Source organism: Haemorhous mexicanus, chromosome 13, assembly GCF_027477595.1.
Source record: "Haemorhous mexicanus isolate bHaeMex1 chromosome 13, bHaeMex1.pri, whole genome shotgun sequence".
Lineage (NCBI taxonomy): Eukaryota > Metazoa > Chordata > Aves > Passeriformes > Fringillidae > Haemorhous > Haemorhous mexicanus.
In genome coordinates, this window is record NC_082353.1 from 18,314,698 (window position 1) to 18,337,498 (window position 22,801).

At 39.7% G+C, this 22,801-nt stretch overlaps 1 long non-coding RNA gene across 1 annotated transcript in view; it reads left to right on the forward strand.

The window, feature by feature from the left end:
* The first annotated feature begins 3,524 nt into the window (after nt 1-3,524).
* Nucleotides 3,525-22,801, forward strand: part of LOC132333254 (uncharacterized) — a 36,025-nt gene continuing 16,748 nt past the window's right edge. The window contains exon 1 of the long non-coding RNA XR_009488106.1: nt 3,525-3,663. This is a non-coding gene — a long non-coding RNA (uncharacterized LOC132333254). The remainder of the gene's footprint in view (nt 3,664-22,801) is intronic.

A 22,801-nucleotide genomic window follows, 5' to 3' on the forward strand; every position in this document is an offset into this window, starting at 1 on the left:
TGACACTGAGCACTAATGTTTCTCTCTACACGTTGATGTTGCCGTCACAAAAATGTGTCGTGCCTTAGAGCTGTAACTTCCAAAGCAATTACACACAGGAAATATTTTGGATTAAGTGAAAATAAAAATATCATGGCCATTAAACACTTTCATTACCAGGCTCATGATCAGTGTTGGTGTGTTTAAGCCATAGTCATACTGTGCTGTCTTTATTCTTTCAATATTCTCTTGATTTTTTCATTATTCAAAGGATTTTCTTTTTATCCACTAAGTTCAGGTTTAAATATATAACGGGACAGATTCCACATTATTGCATCTGGAGTTACTCAGCTGTGATGTGCCAGATTAACCAAGAGCAAGTTTTTGCCCACAATGTCATAGGAACAGGCACAAAGAGAGAGGCATTTTCTATAGAGCATTGCAACCCAGCCTGTTGGATTGCACTAGTGGTACCCAGACTTCTGGAACCAGATGCATCCCTCCTTTTCACCTGCTCCTCACCTCCTGCAGGGGAAGCCTTTTTCCCCTGGGAGGTATTGTCATTCTGCATCTTTGACCTCCAAACTGACAGAAATGGTTAAACTTCCTTGATGAAAGTTTTCTTCTTGGCAGTTTGTTGAAATGCTGCTCATACTTTAATGCCACGATGTAGATTCATTAAGGATGCTTTCTGATTCCCTAAAGAAATTCCACAATAGCTGTTGAGCTATTGCAACTATTGCCTTTCTTGTTTCTCATTTCTCTCTTGCACTTTGATCAGAAGCTTTGTTGAAATGTGTTGGTGTTGGGCCAAGGGAAGTTTTCTTTTTTGTCTCATGCCAGCTACAATTGAAGTATATTTCTGAGTAGAAGAATGGGCTAAGCAGGGAGTCCTGCTTGGGGAATGTAAACACTATTGTGGGCAGTATATTAAGAAATATCCTGAAGTTAAAGTCAAAACTTCTATCTAGATGGGAAGAGATGCCCATAGTAAAACAAAAACACTCTGAGGATTTCAGCTGAAGTATTTATTGACATCTATTTAACCACCAATCTCAGAGTGTTTTTACATGAAAATAATAAAGTCCTGAACCACTTCTGCCTAGTTTTTTTCTAGAAACAAAACAAAAAAAAAAAAAAAAAAAAAACAAACAAAGCAAAACAAAAAAAAATCACAAAAAAAAAAAACAATTGGAAAAGGACATTTTAATATTATTTTCCCTGTAGGTAAAAATATTAAGAAAACTAGCATGAAAGCTGTTCCCTTGAGATATCTTGGCAAGGAAGACCCATGAGCCTCATGTACATTTGGATAACAACAGCACCTCAGAGCTCTTTGAAGTTATACCCTTCACTACTAATCTGATTTCATTCAAAAGAGAAATCTAGGATGATGTTTATGAGGGTTTGCAGTTTCACCATGGTTTTGATCAGAAACAGATGGTGTATCTGAAACAATTAGAAAAACTTTTGTTTAGAAGCAGCCCACATGTAATTGACTGTTTGATGTAGACATCATAGCATTTGGTGTTGGGGAGTGAAACTTGTACATGCATTTAAAATTTGGTGTGCCAGGACCTCAGCAGGTGTCAGCTGGCTTTGCTTCTGGAGGCTGTGTCAGTTCCCATGAGCTGAAGATCCCAGCCCACAGTCCCTCCAGATGAACAATCAAATCATCTTTTTACAAAATGGCCAGAACCGCACCCTTTCCTAAGAATAATGGCATAGAAGATGCACCAGCCCCGGGCAGCTAAAAAATTGAGTTTGTGGCTAGAAGATGATCCTGAAAAATTACTTTTGTTAAGGATTCCTTTGACTGCAATTCCAGCTGGGCATTGCTGGGCCTGGAGTGTTTGTGAAGACTTCAGATCACGCCAGGCACTGAGATCAGGGCTCTGGGTTTGCTGCATCTTCAGGCACTGTTTACATCTTCCCTATGAATTAGTTCTTGGTTAGGATCCTGCAACTAAACCAACATTTTTCTATCAGAAGGTGGGAAGTTCTGAGTTATTGTAGGGGGAAAACACAGTGTACACAACATTAAGAATGCAAGTCCACTTTTCATGACTGGAGACTTTCAGGGGTGGCCGAAATTTAGACACGCAGCTGTGGGAATGGTGGGATCAGGAAGACACCAGCTGGAGACCCATGCCTGCTCTGAAAACTGTTGGTGATCACTCTTCTATAAACTCTAGTGAGACATACCATTTTCTCCTGGGGGAGTGTATTTGCAAGAGAGTTCCGTGAGAGGATACTTAAAATATTCTGCTGTTCCCTGTGAGTTTTCATTGCTAGAAGAATTTACCTTGGGCCTAAAATTCGGTGTCAGCCAATAATTCTTATGCATGGTTTCACACATCTGTATGTTCAAAATCTATACGTTCAGTATAGTTTTTTATAGATTTTGAAGGAAGAGCAAAGAGAACCAGCTGACCACTTAGTAAGGTCACCTGCTCAATAGACAGTGGGAATTTAACACTGCGTTCTGGGCGACCACATCTCTCTCTCACAAAGGAGATAAAACATTCTTTCAATAGGAACAGGAATAGACATGAACACTCTCTGTAATCCCACTATATATACACAAAGCCAGTTGTCTCAAATTAAATGCTGTTGAACAAACTGCTGTTTCCATTAAAACCCCCTTTAGCACTCCACTTGTAACAGGATGAAAATATATGTCATAATGGGCCCAGGTACACAAAAGTGCACATTTAAACCACTTCAGATGCATGTGTAGCATAAGAAAAACACATAAACATGAATAAACCCATGTATAAAATGACTTTCACCTATGAGGCCCAGATTTATTCCACCTAACTGTAGGCACTTAACCAAGATGCTTAAGGATATTCTCTCCTGTGGCTCTCCATGTAGTCAATGGAGTGAGAGAGGCACCTTAAGGAGGCAATTTTCCTGTCTAGGATCTGAATTGTCCTTATGAGATTCCCCTTTTCCTCCAGTGCCTGTTTAGTTATTTGCAGGGCAGCAGTGTTTTTTCTGGTGGAGGCTTCAGTTGGCTGCCTCGTGTGGGGGAGATAAATCTTGGCCAAGCAGGTTGGGTTGGAAGGGGCTGTTTACGTTGCACTGTTGCTGTGCTTTCTTTGAAGTTATGAACATTCCCTCAGGACTCTTAGTGATAAAAAAATAGTAATTTAGAGATAAGCTAAGAAATCTTTAGGGTTTCTTTAAACCTTTATGCCATCCTTTCTGCTTTCGTGCACAGCATTAATATTGCAAAATGCACTGCAATGAACTAGTTCCTCAGAATGCCAAATTTTCCTTCAATACCTCAGTTCTCCAAATACAAAGATCAGATTACTTGACTCAAAGGCAACAAACAGTGATTTTAAAAAACATTTGGCTATTTGTATTTCTAGTAATAATTTTCATGAGTTGCTGCAACAGCGTGTAATGAGTGTAAAAGTCAACAAAAAATGTTTTAACTAGCATTAAATTTGTTCCCTGCCAAAGTAAACACCATCATGATTCTGCTTAAAGAGAAAATCCATCCTAGCATGAGCAATCATTGTTTCCTTCTTGCATGGACTGGGAATGTATGAACAAGGGGAACGTTTCTCCTGGAATTAAATGATGGTTGAAGTAGACATCCATTTTCCCACTGCCTAAAATGACTTCACATCCTGCAAAGCTGTCAAGATGGCATTATTTTCTTCCAAACACGTGAGTTTGAATTCTTTACTTCTAAGTCTGGTTTGAGTATCTCTACCTTTGCTGCCATATTCTCCCAACAGCAGGGGAAGGTGTGTTTAATTTGCCCTTGTGTGAGGCTGCTCCTCATTACCAAAGGTGTAGCTACATCTTACCCCAGATATTCTTTGTTTGGGCAGTAGTGAATGTGCCTGTGAGGATCAGACCAATTCCACCTTCTTCCCTAGACTGAATCAGGCAGTGATCAGAACCAGATGCTTCACTAGCGAGTGAGAGAGACTCCCTAATAAATAGCATGATATAATCTGTTCATTGAGAAAAGCTGTTTCCTTTTTCCGTGGAGATTAAGTACTATTTAAAGTATTTAATTTTCTGTAATTGAATCAAGAGTCTTAGAGTACAGCTTCAGTAATTTTTTGTCTCTTGCTAAATTTTTTATCCTCAATAAATATCTTGTGGCCTAGAGCACCACAGATTAATTTGTGCATGCTGCAAGAAGTAAATTCAAATATCAGTTGTCTTTCATTTTCACAGAATATCCCTTCTCCCTGTGTGATAAAGTAAAAACTCAAGTTTTATCTGATTCAGGTTTTGTTTTTCTTATTTTTTTTAACTCATTCTTCGTTTCCTATAGCATCCTCAGAATCTGAAAATGCATACCTTAAGGTCTTACAGAGGATTTTGAATAAAAAGCAAATAATGAAATAAGTCATTAGGACTAGATAATTTTGCAGCCAGCTTCAAAAATACCTTCAGCATTAAAAAGGACTGGTGCTTTTTTGAAGTGAAGTCTACTGCAATATTGCCACTCATTTCCAAAAATCTGTGTACAAATCTGTTTCTTTGCTTTCAGTTGGTCACATTTTTTGAAACACTTGTGTTTTAGGGGGGGGAAAAGTCTTCTATATTCAATCTTTTCAGGGAAATTAAAGCTCTGAGAACAGTCAATTTTGTGAGGAAAAAAAGAAGAAGAAAAAGAAAGTTTCAGACAGATTAAAGAGATAAAGATGACTTCTGAATGGTTCTAGCCTAGAAATTGGTTCAGTTTGCATAATTGGACCCCAGCCTGTGAGATTGTAGAATTGCAAGTAGCAGATGACAGATATTAAATCAGTTATTCCTTTGACTGAGAATTAAGGAATGGAATAGGGTGTGCTACAAGTGAAATTAGTAATTGGATTCAGCTCTGTAGAAATAGAATTGACTTGCTTTGGAGCTAGTGAGAGCTCAACTCAAAACTTTTGCCAGAAATTTGAAATAAAATAGTTTTTTAAGGTTTGGAAAATGTCAGTGAGATGCTGTAGTTAACTTTACCATTGTTTATTTACTTACATTAAGGCAAAGCCCAGAGAGCCAGTGAGACCTAATAAAAAAAAGCATGTAAGGGCCTAAAACCTAATGTCTAATTTTATAGATTTAAGTAGTCCCCATTGGCTTGTTTACATGACAAGTGACAACAACTAAATAAATTCCAGATTTAGGGGAGTAGCACGATCATGGAATGACTAAGACTCACAAAATTTGTCTCCTTTTCTGCTTTGCCATGCTCTAGTGATTATGGTTCTTCAATCTTTCTCCTTTTTTTCACATTTGTGTATCTGCTGCCTAAAAAACCTGTTCCTGATCACCTTCACCAGTGTTGAAGTAGGTGATTTGGATAAAAAATCTAAAAGGGCTATTTCACTGATTGTGAAAGCTTTTTTTTTGGGGGGGGGGAATGAGATAGTGGAGTAATGAAAGGGTAAAGGTAGATATTTCTCTGAGGAAGGTTACAGAACAGCATCCTGTCTCACACATTAAGGGATGCCAGTAAGTACTCACATTTTTTCCACCAAAAATTAACACAAAGAAATAACATCAAATAAATATGAAGAAAGGTCTGTATGATCTTGGAATTCTGTTAGGTTCTTTCAGATTATGGAGCTTTCCAGTCCAAACGAGTACCAAATTTGGGGCCATACTTCTCAAAAAACCAATTTGAGCATGTCATTACACGTGAGTATTTTGGAGCTATCCAGGAGAAGATATTACACACCATTTTCACTTGTGGGCTGTAGAAACCAGAAATAGCTTTATGAAAATTCGGGCATTGGTGTAGAGTCAAAATCAATCAACACTGTGGTATGAGAGGAGCCTCTTTAGACACTAAAAACAATGAGGTTCAAAGAAGTCAACACACTTACATTTAAGGGAGCACATCACAAAGTGAATTGGGTCATCTCAGGGAGATATAAAAGCATTATTCTTCTGAGATTTGAAAAAAATACATAATTACTTCTTCCACCAAGCATGATTCTTTTAAATAACCTTCATTTTTGTCCCTTGGAAATGAAAAGAGGTTTACATTAAAAAGGCATTTCCTCTGACTCTCTGTCCTTGAGCAGCACAAAATGTAAACTATACCTTTCCCTTCTTCCTTTGAAGAAAAAGGAGTTTCAATCTTCTTCTGTGAGCACAGTCCATTTAAATAAGGAGATGGAGTCCCATCTTTTCGATCAGCTTTCTTTGTTTGACTTGTCAGTAATAACACTTTAGCTGAAATTGTACAGGCGTCCTGCTAATTTAGTAATTATTGACACGGTGCTGGGCAAGAAATGATAGCAAACACAGGGAACTGTTAAGAAGAAATGAAATAAAAGATCTTCATATCATTGTGAATAATGGTTGAGATCATTTGGTGCTCTAAGTAGGCCCAAGACACCTTTTTCCATTTTCTCGACACATTTATAATTTATGCTTTGTAATAGTTCCAAATATTTTTAGGACTCCGCACTTTGTTTGAGAATCCGGAAGAACTGAATGAGAATCACGGAGTGCACACACAGACAGATGAGTGAGGGGTGTGACCTGCCATAGCTTTTGATTTAAGAATGATCCCTCATTTTTATATATCCCCCTGCCTTGTTTCTCAATTTATCGTTGGATTTAGGGCTGCCTTTGCTCTGGCTGAGCAGTTTTTTTGGATTGCTTTTGGATTTTGCCCTGTTGGCAACATCGTGGCAGCTTTACTTAGCACGAGCAGCTTTCCAGGGACCTGGTGTGCAGAGGTTTTGGTGTCATTTCAAGGACCTCTGAGAGCTTCCACTCCAGGAGTGCATCATTCTGCCCGTTGTGTTGGATCCTGGAGCCCTGAACACATCCAGTGCTTGCTTTGTAGGTGAACAGGCTGTTAATATTAAAGCTCCCTATTGAAAAAATATGGGCTTGATGGTCTTCATGGGTCCTCTCCAACTCAGGATACTCTATGATAAAATCACAGTGAACTTGCACATGCTTTAACTCCTTTAAATTCCCTTTTCCATCTCCTCTAACTGGACCTCATCAGAATAATTTTTTAGACCTTCAATTCCTATAACCTTTATAAAGCTTGTTAAAAATGCTGAGGTTTCTCAGAAATGAAGACAAGACTCTTAACTAAGAGTTCTTTATTGATGCCAATCTGTATCTCAGCTGTGGGCAGCAGATCTTTGTTGCCACCATGGAGCTCTTGTACATAAGGACACAGACCTGTTGCTTCCCATTTGAATTTTAACTTGGGTCCTGTCTAAATGGCAAATGTTTGGTGCAGCCTGGCAGTGCCATTGCACTGTGGAATCAGCTGGTGGTGGCACTGGAATGGTGTTTTCAGGATTTCATGCAGATAGCAGGTGTCTCTGGCTTCTCAGGGTCTGTCATTACCTAGGCTCAGCTCTTCTTCATGGGCTGGAATAACATCCACAAAAACATTGTCTCCAGCTACACCAAGGGAAATATAGGTTGGATATTAGGAAAGAGGATGAGATGAATGGAATGGAATGGAATGGAATGGAATGGAATGGAATGGAATGGAATGGAATGGAGTGGTGGAGTCACCATCCCTGGATGTGTTTAACAAAAGACTGGATGCCATTGTTTAGTTGAGGTGTTGGGGCTGAGTTAGACTCGATGATCTTGGAGGTCTCTTCCAACCCATATTCTGGGAGTAATGTATTGGGGTACCCAGGGCTGGTTATTCCACACTGAACTGAGTGTTTTCTAACAGGAGGCAGGACAGGGCATGCAGAGCAGTTGACCTTTAAATCAAAGGCCTTAATAAAAGGAAATAGAAGGTGATGTTTTAATGGCAAGATTGCATCAGTGTCTGTGCCATATATTAGATTTCAATGCAGTTGTATATTGATTTATACACAAACTCATATGAGAGCTGTTCCCTCACACATTGGTCATGGCTGATAATACTCCTGAACCGTGGGATTCTGCACATCCAGGGACAAGAAACCCATACTTAGTGGCTGGTTAGAGAGGACAGAAAAGGTTTATTCATGTTGGAAATAATGAGGGCTTCTCTCCCATGATCACTGCTGTGATTGTAGCACAGGTGTGTCCTACCTGCCTCAATACCCTCCACCAGTGTCACAGAGAGAGTTTTAATCCAGAGCCACTTTATTTTTTGTTTTTAATCCAGAGCCACTTTATTTTTTGTTTATATTTAAAGATTTTGTATCTTTTTGTTTCTGTAAAGTCTCTGCAGCAAGAGGTTGCAGTGATAGAAAGAAAGCAGTGAAGCTGCATTAAACTTTGCACATTTCTGACTAATCTACATCTATCTGCCTGTATGCACCAATTATTTGGATATGAAAAGTAGAAATGCAGTGACAGATTTCATCATAGACATGCCTGCCTGCTGCCCTAAGGCTACACCCTGCACACACAGAATTCCATGAGCCACCTTGTTCCCATTCCTGGGAGCTGAGGGTGTGTCTGCCTCAAAATTTACCCTCTGGCCAGTGAACACTCACAGCTGATTTGTCATAAAATAGATGTTACATTTAATTTTTAATGTAAATATAGATAGGATTTTTTTTTTTTTTTTTTTTTTTAGTTAAAACTACCCAAACCTTTTGAGGATCCCTATTTTTCCTTTCCTGCCTATAAATATCCTTGCAAACAAACAGAGTGAACCCTCATGCTTTTGTGTCATTAGCTTATGGTTTTTGGATTATTTTAGGCATTTTCTTTTTTCTGCTTTTTTTCCCAAACTTTTTTTTTCCCATTATCCTACCTCTGTTGGGAGGCCTTTGAGGTGGTTTAGGGAAGGGCAGGGAAACAAAAAGGAAAATTATTACTTAAAGGAATTTCCTGAAGGAATTTCAGAAAATATAAATTAAAATACATCTCTTGTAAAGCAAAACACTCTAAAATATGTGTTAAGTTTTATTTCTGTGTGGCACTCTGTGCATATGAAGCCATTAATGTGCCCTTGGTTTATACCCACCCTCTTCCAAATTCCATTAGGACCTAAATTTTTTAATCATTCCAAGAGACTGCAAACTTCATGCAAATTGTTTCAAAATTTTTTTCTGTTTGTTTCATTTATGTGTGTTAAGTCAAATAAAATATTTAACAGAGCTTGGATGTGAATTGGAAAGGACCTCACCATTGGATGGAAACAGAAGATGTAGCGAAGAATCATATTAAAGAAAAATTTGTATCATTTTCAGACAAAAACTGAAATGAAATCTGTTTACTAACCCACCAGCTGTCACTGCTACTTCTAGTTGCAATGTATTGCATACACTGAGCTATAGACTTGCAGTCACAGGCATTACTGTAAGGTTTCTGCTGGGAAACTGAGCCTAATGCCTTTTCAACTTCCATTTTTTCTACTAGAATGGAAAATTTAATTTTAGTGCCTGCATGGTTTTTGATTTGCTGCAGCAGTTTTATTTTTTTCTTACACGTTAAGGCGGATTTTATTTAAAGCAAAGAAACCAAAGCTGGGGTCCAAGTGCTAACAAAGGTAAAAACGTTCAAAGGCATCAAAATTTACTAAATACTGTTGCAGCATGGCCACGGCTATTCTAAATTCTTTCAAGGTGCAGGTCTTTGATTTTAAAGCAAGATGAAATATTGGTTATATACTTAATATTTATGGCCTCTCTCAATTCACTGGCTGACAAATTCATTGCCCTGTGATGGACAGTTTGTGCTTGCCTTCTGAAAGTAAAAACCAAGGAGATTTTCACTTGTGTCAGGAAAAGAATGAGTACCAAGCATTCCAAGTGCTAGAAATGTTTAAGGCACACACTTACAGATGTGCCAAGCTAAAGCACATAAGCAGAGTTGGTGCCCGAGGCGCTGTGATGAGGACTTGGTCTCAAAATGAAGAACTAAATGCAGATCTTCTGCCTGCCTGTGCTTGAGCTGCTGCAGAGAGAGAGAAATTAAAAAAAAAAAAAAAAAAAAAAAAAGCAGTCAAAAAGAGAAACACTATTTGAGCTTAAAGGAGAAGTTTTCCTGGGATCTTGAATATTTTTGTTGAAAAAGAAGAAGAAAAGAGCAAAATTTCGAAATATAAAACCTTTTATACCACGAAATTAAAATAGCTTTGTTTTGACACTGTCAAAATGAAACACACTGATTTCATTTCGATATTTTTTCAAATGGTTTTGTTCTACAAAATATTCAAGTAGAACTAGGGAGAATGTGAGTTTTTGCCAAACAGTTTTGCTTGCCTGTGTTTCTATTCTGCTGCATTTATCCCACAGTCAAGTTTCTGATTCAGAGACCACCTAAGCCAAAGCGGGGCTTAGCGTTGCCTCCAGCACATTCAAAACAAGTTCCTAGTGAAAAATGAAATTTTCTGGGCTGTTGCAGTGGTCTGTTTTCCCAAGACTGCATTCATACTAAAGGCAAAAACTTCATAAAGCCCTTCATTTATGTGCATGCAGTTTTATGTGCTGAGACAAATGTGGTGTTCAGGCAGGGTGCGGGGTGTAATGGAATACTCTTGCTGGGGGCTCTGCTTTGTTCCCACTGTGGAAAACTGACCACATCCCCTGTCCACAGGGGCAGCTGATGATAACACACAGGCAGTGCAGCATAACAGGGTTTGCACCCACATGGGCAGGCTGCTTCCAAAAAACATTCATTTCTTGGTTTTCCCCAGTATCTCCAAAATAACCCTGTCTGGGTGCTGGCGTGGGGAGTTGCTGTGCTGAATGTGCAGCAGAGCACTAATGGATGTGCCCAAAACTTTCTGACCTGGGGATGGAGCATGAGAGAGAAAACCAGCAGACTGAATTGTTTCTATCCCAAATGTAAATATCCATGTATAAAAACACCCCTCAAACCTGAAGCCCCGTACCGACTGGTCCTTTTTAATCTTAATTTTGAACAGTTGCTACTCCAATTAAATTCTACCACCTAGCATTTTCAAACAGCTCTTAGTTGTTTCAGCAAACTCTTTTAATGGACAGCTGTTTTTGACAGCTCCTCCTGATTTGCCAGCGCTGTGTCATCTGCCAGAGCAGGAGGACCCATTTTGTATTCTGCTGCTGGCACTGAGGGGATATGTAAATGTACACATGAATCAGTTGTCACCAGCACAGACACACTGTGGCGAGATGATCAGAATGTGTTGGGAGTTTAGTTGGCTTAAAGTGGGAGGAAAAGAAAAAAAAAAAAAACCAACACAAAAAACCCACCACGCTTAGATTTCTTGAAGTGATTTTTTATTTCAAGTCTCTCCAGTTTATTTTCACTTTGTGGCGCTTGTTAGATTTAGTTCAGGAGAGTGCAATCTGCTACTCGCAAATCACCAACCTGAAACTCAAAAGTTGAGGAATTATAGAAACATTTCAGGTAAACAACGTCAGAACTTCAGCTACACAAACAGAATTTTATATAGGGCTCTGCTTTTCAAACATTTTAACCCCAGTGAGAGAAAACTTCACGTTCCCAGGAGCACAGAGTGGAGAGAAAGTTTGTTCAGCCTCCCAAGGCATTCTGGTAAATGGTCAGAGCTGCTGCAGCTCACAGGGTAATGCCTGAATTTCACACTACACAGAGAGTCAGGGTTTTTATAAAGGATAAGGAAATCACAGGTGGCGTTAATGTTATCAGATTTACTGCTGAGATGCCCTGATGGTACAGCCCCCACCTCTCTGTGTCAGCAAGTGGGAGGACCACAGTTTGGTCACCCTCCTGTTCACCTTTGTTCATCTCACCATTACAGTCCACTGACAAAATCAGATGCCTCTCCAGTTAAAGAGAATGCATGTGGGATTTCCATTTAGGAGATGCTTTGAGGTTGATTGCTGAGGTTTGGGATTGTTTTGGCCAATATCTGCAAATCTGAATTACTGGTATGAGTCTGAACCTCGTTTTAAACACCCAGAGAAAGTGGCAGGATAGTTTAATGTCCTGCAGACTTTTAAATCCTGTTCATGCTTGAATAAAAGCAACATTTAGTGCATTAAGTATTTACTTCACCATAATTTTATTCTCTTAGAAGATCTGAGTGCTTGAAAGATGCTACTGATGCAAGAATCCATTGAGCAATTGAGGTCCCCTGTGCCAAAGACAAAACCACTCCAGTGTGTCACATACCTTTTTCCACCAGTTCTTCTCAGAGATGTCCATCTCTGACTTGAACAGTGTTGTATCTCATTTCCAAATTTAGAGATCAGTCAGTGGAAGTCCTCTTGATCATCTCATTCCCATAAGGTTTGAAATTCATTGGGAGTGCTGCACCAGCCCCACCACAGACAGTGTCCAGATTTCTGCTTCTGTCCCAGAAACCAGAGTTCTGTGTTCAGTAAAAAAAGGTGATACTGTTCAACTACCCAGCTTGGAAGGAAAATGGGTCTTTATTATCACTGTTATGTAACAAAAAGAGAAAAGGCAAATGGGTAACACCACATGGCCTAGATGTTAGAATGAATAGAAAAATGGTGAGAAAGTACCAAAGTACACACAGAAATCTTTCAGTCAAGGCAGTGAAACATCAAAAACTGTGCATGTCTGCATGTGCACATGCATGGATTGCAGGGTAGGGGTTAATACCAGCCCACTGTGCTTGGGTATTCCTGGGTGGATAAGATAGAATATTTAATAACCATGCAGAAAAATCAGAAGTGCTCAAAAACATTTCTGTTCTGTGTGTGAGAAAAAGCCAAAGTACACAGGACCATGATGCTGCTGAAACAGTTTCTTTTCCAGAAATGCCAGAGTTGATCACTTTAATAACATTGAATCTGAACAACCTGTATCCAATAATTTTCACAGAGGTGGCCAAGGAACTGTCCGAGCGTTTAGTGTTGATTTTTAATGCCTTGGAACACTGGTGATTTTCCAGAGGATCCAAAGAAATCTTAAGTTGTGCCAGTATTTAGAGAGTGAATGGAGTGACCCAGGTAGCAGGTTTAAGAAAGGCAAGGTGACAAATACCAGTTAAAAATACTGTGACAAACCTTCTCCATGGGGCAAATGAGGACAGTTTTGATGAGATTAAAAGTGGTTTTGGTAAAAGCAGTGGTGCCTAAATCATATTGGGACTTGCATAATCACTCAGTGATAATCACAGGGGTATTTTCTGGCTGTCATTTTGGGGCACCTTTGTAAACAGTTTGATATTTTTCTCTTTAAATCTAGAAAATAATATTTTAGTCCTTTAGAACACATCCAGGCCTGTAACACCTGCCAGCTATAGATTGCTCTTAATAGGGGCTGTCTGGATGTAAAGAAATGGCACTTGATTTTCTTATAAAAATGCTGTAAAAGTGAAGTTTTACATTTCAGGTAAAATGGCATTTTTACTTTAAAGAATATAATTTAACTTGACACAGCTCTGCTGAGCTTTACAGTGGCTTAATCAAATACAGCACTGCTTTAAAAACAGGGATTGCTTCAAACAGTGGATTAAGTTATTGGTCTTTCACATCTCGAGTGCTGAAGCTCGTTAGGTCTCGGGGTGAGAGTGAAAAGTGATGTTGTTTCAGCTCAGACTGAGTGTAATAGGAGTTAACTCACAGGCCTCTGTCAAGCTGACACTTGGGTGGGTTTTTTCCACTTAAAAGAAAGCACTCTCAGGGTTATCTAAGTTTGCAGAACCTGCTCCTTACAAAGTCAGTGCTACTGGCTAAACAAAAAGGCTTGCTGTCCAGCACACATGAGGGCTCCTCAGCATCTCAGGCTCTTCCTCAGCTGTCCTGCTTCCCCCTCTCATTCTCCAGAATCAATCATGGCCTTGTAGTGCTGTTATGGCATGGTTTTAGCCAGTTTTGTGAAATGCCTAATTAAATAAGCATAGGTAAAGTCCTGTTTGACATGAAGCTATTGATTGACTTAATGCATCATCTGAAAAATGTTTTCATATCCTCCTGTCTGCACGAGGAGGGACTTCTGCACTCTTCAAGACAAAGCTCCTTACATGACTCCCGGGTTTGTGCTAATGAAGTTTGTGCTTCCCAACCAAAGAGCCCCTTCACAGGACATAGAGCTTTTGAAGGAGATTAAATCAGGTTTTGTTACACACAATACCCATAGTGTACCTCTCTGCTTGCTCATACACTGATCAATTGCTGATCGATGCTAATGGCTGCAGTGTCTGGTTTTCATCAGTGTGCCTTTCTTCTGCTGTGGCACTTCAGCATGTCACTGTGCTCTTCACGAGAGGCTTGTTGAAAGCAAAAAGTGTAAATCAATTGGTCTCTGTGTGGTAAACAAAAGCTCTTGGATCAGTCAGAACGAGCCCTGGAGCACCAGATAGCACTGGGGTTTAGTTTTATTTAATTAACAGAATGTTTTAATCAGGAGACTGTTAAAAACCCGAAGCTCCTTGTCCAGCCACAAACCTTTTCAGTCATGATGGGCACCAGAGGGAGGAACTGCATTCCTGTTTACTCCTCCACTGTGGAGTTTTAATGTCTGAGAGGTTTCTCACCAAACACACATGGCCTTGTCCCAGTCCTGTCACATACCCCAGGTCTGCCAGAAAAAGGGACATGGCTTCAAACCAGCATCCTGCCAACCATGCTGCAGGTTTATAAAGCTTTGTGTTATTTGATTTCCTCCATTTTAACCAGGTAGGAAGGTTTAAGGCAAGTGGTGTCAAACAGCAGCAGCTCAGTGGGTGAATACCTCCCACACCAGATCAGGAGTAGCCAGTCTAAGACCAGCCATCATTATGTTAAAAACATATTGCCTGTGTAAGGGGTGGGAACTTTGGGTGTTCAGAGCTAATTCCAGGCAAGAAATCCATTTATGCAACTGGGACTTGGGTTTTGATGATGTTTCCATTAGCAGGCAAACCCTGTGTGGTTCTGCCTGCTTTTAAATGAATTCAGCTAAGGAAAAATCAGCAGTGTGAATGGGACTGAAGAAATCAAATACCAAGTTATTATTAAGAAAAGCTGAAAATCTTTGTTCCAACATGTAATGTTGAGTTTGGCTTTCTAAAACAGTGCTTTCATTTAATGCTGATTTATGACCTTGTTGCAGTTATTTATTACAGAAGTATTAGTCTGTTATAAGTAGATATGAAGTATTGTAGGTGGTGAGTAAATATGATTGCTGTTCATTCACTGCCTATGACAACCATCATATATTATTTACTGTTAATCACATTTTACCTAAACAGCAATGTGTCATTTATCAATCAGTTATAAAATATCCTGGTGCGAGTCAAGATCTAAAAATGCCCTTGATTGTTGCAGAAAGCTTTTGTTTTGTGTGTCCTGTACTAGAATTTGAGATGTTCTCTTCAAAAGCTCAGTCAAAACGTTAAAAACTTAGATAACAACAATTTGATAGATTGAGGAAGGGGGAAAACTATGAGCATAGGACAGCATAATTAATATGAATGTTTTAGATATATTTGAAACATTTAACTCCTTTTGAGATGGATGGCTATTAAATATGTGCTATTTTGGGATTTGCCAAAAAGTCTCTGAGGGATGTCTCACGTGATAATGGCTTTTGGCTTTGCCATGTACAGTAATGAGAAAATTCCAGGAAAGTTTTGCTGCCAAATGTTGCCTGGCTCAGAGGACAGAGAATGGTTGGGCTGGTGCAGACAGGACAGCTTTCAGCTCTTGGGGAGGGAATCTACAGGTCTTTTCCAGCTTGATGGAATGGGAGGAGGAGAAAGGAGCAGCCACTCACCAGACTGAAAATAGAACTTTTAAAAGTCCAGAGCAAGAGCTGTAAAAAAAACTTCTTAAAAAGTGCTGTTGTTTTTAACAACTGGTACAAGCAGTGAATTTTACAGCTGCAACTATCAAACCAGGTCATGCCATGTCCTGCACAACCCTCTCCATCCCAGGCAGTGCTCCCAGGACTAAAGAGCATGGACTGAAAAGAAAGGTGAGATATCAGGTTGTGTTGGTACAACCTGGAGCATCCTTGCCAAACAGGTGGCACAGGGACAGAGCAGCAAAATCCCATCAGCACCCCAGGCCCGTGGACTTGAGCAGGCTCTGCAGCTGTACCAGCTGGGACCCTGCAGTGAATCTGGCCAGCCTGGTGGAAGGTGGAACACTCATGGTTTTTCAGGAAGCACGATGGCTTGGGAGCAGTGGGGTGAGAAAAGATGGGCTCTGATTGCCCCTGGCACAATGTACCACCCTCCTGAACTCCAGCCAGGGGATACAGGCAGCCACAGGCTGTGAGTGAGAGAGGCCTGTGGTTATTTTACATTAACTTGCATTACAGGACAGAAAGGCACTTGTATTTATCAGCTTTCAGCTGAGGGTTGAGGCCGGTGTGGCTAAAGACAATATAAAAGTTTTCCCTGTAAAAATCCTGTAATTGAAGATCTCAAAGCATTTTCCAGCCATTAATAAGTAAAGCCTCAAGTACAGCTACCAGTATTTCAGTCCCTAATGTTCAACAGTGCTTGTAAGTGCTGTTAAAACAATAACAGTTGTATCAGTGCTCTTGCAATCCCAGAAATATTAATGGCATCTTCCCTGTCAACAACCTCCCCTCCTCCAGGCTCTACTTTCCTCTCATGGGCAGGAAGCAAAATTTTGCAAGGCAAGAGCTTGCTGGGGAGTTTGGGTCATTTGGGATTTTGCTTTTGTGGGTTTTTGTGTGTGTCCAAGGCAGGGCACCAGCCAACTGGAGTGCTTTCTTGTGCTAAGAGGTGTTCTTCCTGATGTCTAAAACATTTGGATGGATGGTTTTTTTTTTTTTTTTTTTTTTTTTTTTGCCTTTCTTACTGGAATGTGTTTGTGGTCACAGACAACTAATGAAGAGAACAAAGGAGAGACAATGTTGTAAAATCATTAGAAAAGGTAGGCACTCTTCAAACAAATGCATTTTGCTATTAAAGTGCCATTTTCAGTCTTATTTGCAGCCCCTACTGTTCCTTACACTGGCTCTTCACTGGGGACAAAAAATTCATTAAATGGCTCTTCATTTTGCAATATCAATATGTTTTAAGTCAAATTGTGCATTCTTTGCTGTTAATTCTCTTTTAAACACAAAGGACCATCAGAAAGTTTAGCTGCAGGGGAGCTACAGGCAAGAAGGAAGATACAAACATCCCTCTTATGAGAAATAATAATAATAATGAATTCTTTTAAAGTTTAAAGGAAAATAGTGGCTTTTTTGCACCAAGACTGTAAGACCTGTTCATTGATCTTTTCAAAGAAGCAACAACAATAAGGAGAAATGAGAATGAAAGGAAATGAAAGCAAGGGAATAAAAGCCGTGAGGAGTTGGGGTGCATGGAAGCAACAATCCAGAATCTGACAGAATATGTGGATATTGATGAAGCCTGGGATGCAACCTAGATGTGATCCCAGGAAAAGGAAAAGGCTTGGCTGTATTACCTGACTTGACTATTAACTTTGCTTAACCACCAAGTATTTTTATTGAGAAATCCTTTTTTATCTTTATCTTTTTTTTTAATTCAAAACACTGCTCGTCTCATTTGTCAGACTACTCACAGCTCGTGCAGATTTCTGGGTGGGTTGGTTCTGTAAGGGAGAAGTCTTAGCTGAAATGGGACCTTGAATGTCCTGCAGAAAGCCAAACTTCCACCAGGATTGAGGTGGAAGGGAGAGAGATGTGCTGCCCCTGTGGAACACAGAAGCTTTGTGATAGAAGTTTGTGGTTTGAATCAAATTGAGCAACTAATGATTTGTGCTGTGGATGTGTCTGCTGGAATGTTTTCATCTGCAAGTGACAAGTGGTTCTCCTGACAATCAGTGTAAGGGGGCAGAGTGCCATAGCACAGTGTCTAAAGAAAAATTTCAGAAATATTCAAAATGGCAAGAAAGACAGGGAGAACCTAGTGAAGAGGTTTTTACACATTGTGGAGTTATGTAATTTAAATAAAAATTATATTTGTTTGTGCTTAAGCAGAAGGAAAATGAGAAGGGTCATTGAAAAGTTCAATTTGCTGTCTTTCCAGTGAAAATAGACCCAATCTGGAATATTTAAAAATCACATCTGAACAGATTTTTTACATTTGATGCACACTTGGTAAATTCCAGATTTGGATTACACCTGGTCCTCTAGTAGGGTGCAGAGCAGGGCATCTCATCCTGGACAAAAGGTTTGCCCAAGTTCAGAAACCAAACCTATTCTGTGTGGTTTTGGGGCAGGACAGTCACCAGATCCTGTCTGCCATGGTGAGTAGAATGATGAGTAGAAACACTGTTCTGGCTGCTAGTTAAAGGAGAGGAGCAGTGCTGAGGTGAATCCACTTCCCAGCCATCTCCTGGTGAGGCTCCATCAACTCATTTGGAGGAGAGATTTCCCTGACCTGATCCATCAGTGCCACACCTCTGAAAACACAGGAGGTTCAGCATGGGGAAGGTGCAGCTCTGTGGTTTCATGGTTCTGGGGTCACCAGCAGGGAGAAGCAGCAAAGGCTGACACCCTGAGCTGTGCCTGGTGGTGAGGAGGGGATGCCAGCACTGTCCATGATTGCTTCCAGCAGGAGTGGAAGCCATGGAGATGTCCAGCAGATGTGTGCAGGAGCCAGTCTTGTTCTCATATGACTGGGGGTTTAGGCTCCTGCTGGGCACAGACCAAAGTAAGTCCTGGAACAAGACAGATGATGAACTTGGGCTCTAAAATCCTCTGTGCTCCTCTGCCATTTTGGCCAGTGATGCTGTACCATATGTCAAGTGGGCTGCAAATCCCCATAAAGCAGCAGTTTGCTACACCAGACCCAGAACAAGGGAGGTTGTAAAAGGAATAAATGGCAAGTGGAAGGTGGAAATCATGCCAAATGTACAGCACAGGCTTATTAACAGCAGCACAGCAGCCAAAGGGAGGCAGGAGCTGCATATGGGAGTAGGACTGTGCATGGGGAAAATGGAGAGTGGCAGCACTGCCAAAGGGTTTTTCCTCTCTTTTTGCCACTTCTGAAACACTTCAGACATTCTGGGGTTTTGGAATGAGAGCTTTGTCTTCGTTTTTGGAACCATGCTTTTGTATTTCTGTATAGAAGGCAAATCTGTTATTTTCCTCCTTTTCTTTACTGAATCCTTGGACTGCAAAACCACCTTAGGTGTTGTGTGGACATAAGCTTTAATCATAAAATCATCCAATCATAGACTGGTTTGGGTTGGAAGGGACCTTAAAAATCATCCAGTTCCAGCCCAGTCTGCAGATGTGAGCCTGGAAGGGCCACAACAAGGAGTTCCTTTAACATCACCTGTTTCTACTGTAGGAGAAACAGTCCCAGGCATCTCCAGCAAGGCCCAGAAATGTTGATTTTTATAATGGGAATTACTATAACTTACAAAGGTCCCACAGGCTAAGCACTGTTTATTGAAATCTTTTTAACTCAGTGAATGCCATTTTGCCTAAATCACAAAGTCTTTAGGGAGCAGATAAATTTTTTAAAAAATGTCATTTGTAAATTTAGAGATGTTTTTACTATGACTTTAGCAATACATTTCAAATGGTCATTTCAAACTCACTTTCTCTTTTTATTTCTAAGTAAAACCAGGATGCAATATTTCAGCTTGTCTGAAATAAAACAGTAATCTGTAACAATTTCATGTTAACAACTTCATTTCCCAGGAATAATTTGATCATTGGTGGGGAGGGGAGGCTGCTTTTCAAATACTAACTGAGCCCACAGTTGGAACTTCTGTCAGAACAGAAATTCATTTTGATAGATTTGGAAAGTTATTGGGGTTGGCTTCCATGTTTAGACTATGCATTTTTCCATTTGTCAACACTTCTTGAAAAAGACTGGATTTGTGGCAAAATTATTATTGAGGACATTACTGAATTTCTCTGCAGAATTTAGGACTTCAGTGTATAAGGAGTGGAATAACTGACATGATAAGGCAGTAGCCAACAACACAAAACACAAAACAAACAAACAGGGGAAGAAAAAACAAGAAAAAAAGAAGATAAACCAAGGAGCACTTGCTGATTAAATTTAATCCTGTCTGGCCATAACTTGTTAGCCTTTCTCCTGTTGAGTAATATTTGATTTTACTGATGCACTTTAAAAGTACAGTTCAGTTCACTGATACTGCTGGTTGAATTTCCTCAAACAACACACTCTTATTTTAGTCTCATTTTACTGATGATTTTCTATCTCACACCAGCACTAAAGAGGGAGCTGTGTGTAATCTTAAGTGTTTACACATTACTGGACCTAAAGACATAACTTCCTACCTTCCTGTACCCTACAGAATAGCAAACCTGAGTAGTTTAGACAAAATCCATAAAAAAGAAAGAATAGATCAGAGAAATCACAACAGGGGCTGAAAGAAAAAGGGGACAGAGAAATCCATTACAAATGAAAATAATAAAGTCTCTCAAACTTTGAGGAAAAAATAGAGGCTTGTTTTGTTCAAAGATAGTGAGATGTGTTCATTGATCTTTTTAAGAGTCAAGGAGAAATTGGCCAGGAGCTGAATAAAAGAAAATGAAGTTCCCTTAATACAATCCATGGAAAGACAACTCAGGTAAATTGATCAGTGCAGCACAGATAATTTCTAACCTTTCCCTTCTTTGGAGAAGATGTTTGGGGTTTTGTTCTGATTTTTTTCTTCCCTCCCAAAGAGTATAAAAAGCACACAGCACCAATTTCATGTGTTTTTTGGATGGCTTTTCTAGCAATAACTGGAGAATTTCTGGAAGTAAGCATGGCAATGGCTTTTCTTCCATCTCCCTCTTTCATCACACCCTCATTGCCCTGAAAAATATTGATACATGGAGAAAGTTTGAGGGCTTTTTTTTCCCCACTTTTTCTTTTTTAAACTCTCAATTACTTCCTTCTCTGCCTTCTCCTTCAAAGAGATTTTTGAGCATTTGGCAATTAAAAAACTGAATTATTACTGTGTGTACCAGGGAAAGCTCATATTAACTGAAGTGCAGGAAGAGCCCAAAGGCCAAAAGATGTTTGGTCCTTGCCAGCCCCTGCTACAAGCCTGGCCCTTTACCTTGAACAGTAAATCTGCCTGTAGTAGCAGCAGAAATTTCATTTGCATCCTTTGTTTTGGCTAAATGTCAGATGTCAGGATAGCAGGAGAGTGTTTGAGGCCTGAAACTGCTGCTACACAACTGCAGCATCCTTCATCCAGAAGAATTATGCTGGAAATAGGCTGAAGGCCCCCACTTCCCTCCTTTTTCAAACTAAATATGCCCTGCTCCCAAAAATGTGAATAAGAAACAAACTCATTTACGGTAAAACAAACAAACTCCAGCTCTTTGGAGGTATTTCTTTCCCAACTCTGAAAAGATCTCTGAAAATCAAATGCATGAAAACCAAACTCGGCACTTGGGATTTGGGAGCTTCCCACAGCCTTGAGTGCAAATCTAAAGCTGTTCTAGCTTTGCTTACTGGGATAAAACGCTGCTATTTGCATGTTAGCCACAAATTAACAATTAGAGTGTGGCAGTTAATGAAAGAAAAGAAGCAATGCAGCACCTTTGTGAGTAGGCTGTAACCCATGTTTGTAGAGAGAGCTTTGTAGAGTCCCCCTGGGTTCTGTAAATGAAATGGGCCTTTGCATATGCTGCATAATTGTCAAAACAGGAGGCTTTGTAGTCACATAACCCAAAATACAATCCATCCTATAGAGCTGCATCACATAACCAGCAGCATCATAATTTTCTTCTCCTTGAGCAAGTTGTTCCTCACCCATGAGACAGTGCTCATTCAGGTCAGGTGTGAAGTTGTGTGAAGGTCAGTGTGGGAAAGATCAAACCACACCTGTCTAGATCACACCAGCTCTGCTAATGAAAAGGAATATTCCCTGCCTGGCTTGCACACAGAAATACTTACTAAGATCTTACACAGAATGGGAAGATGTTCCACAGAATGACTGGGTACTAAACTGTGCAGAAAAGTCCTCGAAATAAATCATTATCACAAAGTTTTAATGCAGACATCTCTCTGACACAGCTTTCACTGCATGCAAATATTTAAGCTCGTGCTTAAGCTGGTTCTGATGTCCCTTTGCTGGACCTGCAGAGGCCATTAGTGATTCACAACAGGATATTATCCACTGACAGATAATCATTGTCTGTTCAGAAACTTCTCCTTTTGCAGTACAGCTGGCATCTATCAGCTGTGCTAGAGTGGTGCAGGGAGACTTGGACAGTGTGGAGGGGTTTTTAAGTGGAAATGTAGAGTAAATATCAGCAATCACCATTTGAGTAAAATTAGCAACAAGCCAAGACTTTCCTTGCTCCTGTATAGGAAAGGATGAATCAATTTCCTTGTCCTTTATTACTCAAGTTACCCCTGCACAGAATTGTTCATGAATCTTTCTATATAAATTCTAGAATATGTTCTAAAAGCTTCTAAAAAGTTATTTTCATTTTTCATATTACTAAACATAAATACACATATTCTAGAAAAGCAAATGGATTAATTAAAGGAAGTGTTAAATGAGATATTTATAATTTTCATTCAGATGAAATCAGCCTGATTTATACCATGAGGATGTCACATCACACAGACTTCTTGATGTGTCTGTAAGGGACACACAAATAAAGAGATTCATTTCTTCACAAACCCAGTGAACTTCAAATTTTACAAGGTTGTATGAAGTCAGAGTCACGGGGGATTTTGGGAGCTAAGATCACACGGAAGATGTTTTATGACATGATGGGAAAACTGGGAAAAACTGAACTTTCAACCTTTTTTGTGAAAGCATATGAATACAAAAATCAAGCTGATATGCAATAGCAACTAATCATCAAGAAATACAATTGTTAGTGACTTGTGAAAGAAATCACCAACAGATAAGAAAGAATTGGAAAATATTACTGGTTTTCTGCACCTACTGCATTTAAGTCTGGAAAGCAGTACTACTCAGTGAGCTTTATGAGACAATCAGAGATGTTAAACAAGAAGGAAATCAGGTCTTCACCTCTCTTGGTTTTTAGGAAGAAAGCA